This window comes from Pseudophryne corroboree, chromosome 5 (genome assembly GCF_028390025.1).
Source record: "Pseudophryne corroboree isolate aPseCor3 chromosome 5, aPseCor3.hap2, whole genome shotgun sequence".
In the NCBI taxonomy this organism is placed as follows: domain Eukaryota; kingdom Metazoa; phylum Chordata; class Amphibia; order Anura; family Myobatrachidae; genus Pseudophryne; species Pseudophryne corroboree.
Genome location: NC_086448.1, coordinates 766,513,286 through 766,519,285, shown reverse-complemented (window position 1 = coordinate 766,519,285; position 6,000 = coordinate 766,513,286).

Below are 6,000 nucleotides of genomic sequence, written 5' to 3'. Positions count from 1 at the left end.
CCAAATCTGGTGATAATGTTTCGCCTTAACTTCCTTCCTCGCCTTAAGGAGAGTGGGAATGACCTCCCCGGGAATACCTTTCCGAGCTAAGATTTGGCGCTCAACTTCCATGCCGTCAAACGCAGCCGCGGTAAGTCTGGAAACACGCATGGACCCTGCAATAACAGGTCCTCCCTTAGAGGAAGTGGCCAAGGATCTTCCACAAGTAATTCCTGAAGAGGGTGTAGTACTGCTGACCGGCGGTCTCCTGACCGCCGGTCAGTTTACCAATGCCGGGATCCCGGCAGCATACCGACGCCAGGATCCCGGCGGGGAGGGGCGAGTGCAGCAAGCCCCTTGCGGGCTCAGTGGCACCACGGGTTCTATTCCCACTCTATGGGTGTCGTGGACACCCACGAGTGGAAATAGTCCCTGTTGGTCGGCTTGCCGACCATCGGGATAGTGAGCCGTCGGGCTGGTGGAGGAGGTCATGTGACTGACGGTCAGCTGACCGGCGGTCACATGAATACCACCCCCTGAAGATCCGGATACCAGGCCCTTCTTGGCCAATCTGGAACTACAAGAAGTGCTCGCACTCTTGCCCGTCGAATGATTCCCAGCACCTTTGGAATGAGAGGAAGCGGAGGGAACACATACACCGACTGAAAGACCCACGGAGTCACCAGGGCGTCCACTGCACTGGCCTGGGGGTCCCTTGACCTGGAACAATACCCCCGGAAGCTTCTTGTTGAGGCGAGACGCCATCATGTCGATCATCGGAGATCCCCAAAGCTTCGTCAGTTCTGCAAACACCTCCTGATGAAGAGCCCACTCTCCTGGATGGAGATTGTGTCTGCTGAGGAAGTCTGCTTCCCAGTTGTCCACTCCCGGAAGGAAGACTGCTGACAGGGCGCTCACGTGCTGTTCCGCCCAGCGAAGGATCTTGTGGCCTCCGCCATAGCCGCCCTGCTCCTTATCCGCCTTGGCGGTTTATATGCGCCACCGCAGTTATGTTGTCTGATTGTATCAGGACAGGCCGACCCTGAAGAAGGTTTCTTGCTTGAAGCAGGCCGTTGTAAATGGCTCTTAACTCGAGAACATTTATGTGGAGACAAGTTTCCTGGAGCGACCATTTCCCCTGGAAATTTCTTCCCTGGGTGACTGCGCCCCAGCCTCGGAGACTTGCATCTGTTGTCAACAGGACCCAATCTAGGATACCGAATCGGCGGCCTCCTAGGAGGTGAGAACTTTGTAGCCACCACAGGAGACTCCTAGGAGGTGAGAACTTTGTAGCCACCACAGGAGAGAAATCCTGGCCCTGGGAGATAGAGGTATCTGCCGATGCATGTGCAGGTGAGACCCGGACCACTTGCTCAGCAGATCCTACTAAAAAGCCCGAGCATGAAACCTGCCAAACGGAATGGCTTCGTACGCCGCAAACATCTTCCCCAGAACCAGAGTACATTGATGAACCGACACACTCTTTGGCCTCAGAAGTTCCCTGACCATCGTCTGAAGTTCCAGAGCTTTTTCTTCCGGAAGAATCACCTTCCGTAAGCCTGTGTCCAGAATCATGCCCAGAAAGGGCAACCGAGTGGTCGGAATCAACTGCGACTTTGGCAAAAATTAGCAGCCAACCGTGTTGTCGCAGAACGGACAGAGACAAATCCACATTTCTTAGTAACCGTTCCCTGGACCTCGCCTTTATCAGGAGATCGTCCAAGTACGGGATAATGGTAACCCCTTGCTTGCGAAGGAGAACCATCATTTCTGCCATGACCTTGGTGAAAATCCTCGGGGCCGTGGAAAGCCCAAACGGCAACGTCTAAAATTGGTAATGGAAATCCTGTACCGCAAACCTTAGGAAGGATTGGTGCGGAGGATATATCGGAATGTGTAAGTAGGCATCCTTTATGTCGACTGATGCCATTAAGTCCCCCCCTTCTAGGCTGGCAATCACAGCTCGAAGAGATTCCATCTTGAACTTGAAAACCTTCAAGTATGGATTGAGGGACTTTAGGTTCAGAATCGGTCTGACCGAACCGTCTGGTTTCGGTACCACAAAAAGGCTCGAGTAGAACCCTTCCCCCCGTTGGGACGGGTTGAACGGGAACAATGACCCTCTGTTGACACAACTTTTGTATTGCTGCCAGCACCACCTCCCTGTCCGGAAGAGACACTGGCAAGGCCGACATGAAAAACCGGTGAGGGGGTGTCTCCTGAAACTCCAGCTTGTATCCCTGAGATACAATCTCTAGGACCCAAGGATCCAGGCCTGATTGAATCCAGACCTGACTGAAGATCTGCAGACGGCCCCCCACCGGTCCGGACTCCCCCAGGAAAACCCCAGCGTCATGCGGTGGACTTGGTAGAGGCAGGGGAGGACTTCTGGTCCTGGGCGCCTGACACTGCAGGCGACTTCCTTCCCCTTCCTCTATCCTTTGAAGCGAGAAAGGATGAACCTTTTCCCCGCCTGTATTTATTCGGACGACAGGACTGCATCTGCTGATGTGGTGCCTTTTTCTGTTGTGTGGGAACATAGGGAAGAAAAGACGACTTACCCGCAGTCGCGGTAGAAACCAGGTCAGCCAAGCCGTCCCCAAACAAGACATTACCTTTGAAGGGTAAAGCTTCCATAGCTCTCTTGGAATCGGCATCAGCATTCCATTGATGGATCCACAGCGCCCTCCTGGCCGAAATCGACATGGCATTGGCTCTTGATCCAAGTGCACATCCACTATAAGGCTGGGTAACCATCAGAACGATGTGTTCCCGGCCGATCCTCTGGTGCAGGCCAACATATCGCACGAGGGTGCATACTGCACGATGCAGTGGTACGATGGCACAATGGGGGTCATTCCGACCCGTTCGCACGCTGCGGTTCATCGATGCGGTGCAAACGGGTTGGAAATGCGCGGCGCCCGCAATGCGCACATGCGTCGTTGCCCAGCGACAGCCATCACCGGGCAACGACCAGAAGAAAGAAGAGAGTGATCGCTAGCGCGATCGCAAGAAGATTGACAGCGGGAAGGCGTTCCAGGGCGGATACTCACCGTTTCCCTGGTGTGGAGATCCGAACGCTGGTGTGTCCAGGCGTTTGGAGGGCGGTTGTCTGACGTCAACTCCGGGACCTTCATCGCTGGTCGTTTCACACAAAACTTTTTTAGCATACAGGGCTGCACAGGCGGCGTCTAGTTGATCGCACAAGCAGCAAAAAAAAACTCGAAATGACCCCCAATGTACCATGTCATGCTGCATTTAGGGCCATTGCATCATACAGAATATCTTCTGATTGTGCAGCATGGCCAACCAAATTATATTGTTAACAACAAACGTGAGCACGCAATTGAGGGTACATATTGAACGATCTGCACGATTATTCGTTCCTATTAGCAGGGCCGGCTCCAGGCATGTTCCAATAGAGCGGCCGAACAGGGCGCCACACTTTATGGGCGCTGCTAGCTCTGGCCGCCATATTGGAGCCTGGAGCCGTCGCTACAGCTGCAGTCCGCTCCCCTCCCCTCCCCGCTAACCGGTGCCGGCCCGTGAGCCAACCACAGCTCGCGGTCCGGCAGCTGAGGCTGATTGGCTGCCGGACCGCGAGCTTTGATTGGCTTGCGGACCGGCGCCTAGTTGAACCTGTACACCGCCGCCGGAGATTGAGGGCTCCTAGGAGAGGCGCACGCTGCGCTCTCCTCCCTGCCCTCAGCCAAAGAGCAGCACCTAGCAACAGCCTCAGCAACCATCGCGGTGACCGGTGAGCAGCACGGGGGCAGGTGAGGGGGGGGGGATATCTGGCACTGGGAACATGTCTGTCACTGGGGGCATGAAACGTGTATCTGGCATTGGGGGGCATATCTGGCACTGTGGGGGCATTTTTATATCTGGCACTGTGGGGGCATATCTGGCACTGTGGGGGCATTTTTATATCTGGCACTGTGGGGGCATATCTGGCACTGTGGGGGCATTTTTATATCTGGCACTGTGGGGACATATCTGGCACTGTGTGGGCATTTTTATATCTGGCACTGTGGGGACATATCTGGCACTGTGAGCATTTATGCATTTGGCACTGGGGGCATTTATGCATCTGGCACTGGGGGCATTTATGTATCTGGCCCTGTGGGGGGGGGCATGGGACATGTGTATCTGGCACTGTGGGGGCATTTTTATATCTGGCACTGTGGGGACATATCTGGCACTGTGTGGGCATTTTTACATCTGGCACTGGGGACATATCTGGCACTGTGGGCATTTATGCATCTGGCACTGGGGGCATTTATGTATCTGGCACTGGGGGCATTTATGTATCTGGCCCTATGGGGGCATATCTGGCACTGTGGGGGCATTTTTATATCTGGCACTGTGGGGACATATCTGGCACTGTGGGCACTTATGTATCTGGCACTGTGGGGGCATTTTTATATCTGGCACTGTGGGGACATATCTGGCACTGTGGGCATTTATGCATCTGGCACTGTGGGCATTTATGTATCTGGCACTGTGGGGCATTTATGTATCTGGCCCTGTGGGGGCATATCTGGCACTGTGGGGGCATTTTTATATCTGGCACTGTGGGGACATATCTGGCACTGTGTGGGCATTTTTATATCTGGCACTGTGGGGACATATCTGGCACTGTGGGCACTTATGTATCTGGCACTGTGGGGGCACTTATGTATCTGGCACTGTGTGGGCACTTATGTATCTGGCACTGTGGGGGCATTTATGTATCTGGCACTGTGGGGGCATTTATGTATCTGGCACTGTGGGGGGCATATCTGCACTGTGGGGGCATTTATGTATCTGGCACTTTGGGGGCATTTATGTATCTGAACTGTGGGTGCATATCTGGCACTGTGTGGCCATTTATGTAGCTGGCACTGCTGGGGGGCATGTCACGTGTAGCTGGCACTGCTGGGGGGCATGTCACATGTATCTGGCACTGCTGGGGAGCATGTCACGTGTAGCTGGCACTGCTGGGGGGCATGTCACGTGTAGCTGGCACTGCTGGGGGGCATGTCACGTGTAGCTGGCACTGCTGGGGGGCATGTCATGTAGTGTTCCCGCTAGGCGTCTGTGGCTAGGCAATGTGTCTCAGTGCTCTCCCTGGTGCAATGTGTCTCAGTGCTGTGCCTGGCGCAAAGTGTATAGGAGGTTCTACGTGGTGCAGTGTGTATTAGCTGCACTACTGTGTGGTGTAATGCAAATTGCCACTATTATGTGGCCACGTACCTTCCCCACGAAGTAACTCCCCTTAATTTTTGCTGCGCGCCACTGTCCATGCTTTAGCATATAGGTATGGGAACAACAAGCATTACAGTATGTACATCATTTTGCCCTCCTAACTTAAAATGTGCCCTCCCTGTGATCAGCACCATGCCCTAAAAAGTGAACACTATCATGTGTAGCTGGCACTGCTGGGGAGCATGTCATGTGTAGCTGGCACTGCTGCGGGGCATGTCGTGTAGCTGGCACTGCTGCGGGGCATGTCATGTGTAGCTGGCACTGCTGGGGGGCATGTCATGTGTAGCTGGCACTGCTGCGGGGCATGTCATGTGTAGCTGGCACTGCTGCGGGGCATGTCATGTGTAGCTGGCACTGCTGGGGGGCATGTCATGTCTATCTGGCACTGCACATTATGTGTATCTGGCACTATACTGGAGACATTGTGTGTAAGGAACACTACTGTGGCTATGTGGGGTGGTCTTCTGTATACCGGCGGTCGGGCTCCCGGCGCTCAGTATACCGACGCCGGGAGCCCGACAGCCGGCATACCGACACTTATTTTCCCTCGTGGGGGTCCACGACCCCCATAGAGGGAGAATAAAATAGTGTGGCGCGCGTAGCGCGCCACCGTGCCCGTAGCGTGGCGAGCCCGCAAGGGGCTCATTTGCCCTCGCCACACTGTCGGTAAGCCGGCGGTCGGGCTCCCGGCGCCGGTATGCTGGTCGCCGGGAGCCCGACCGCCGGCCAGCCGTAGTGAACCCGCTATGTGTAAGGCTGCTAATTGTGTGAAAA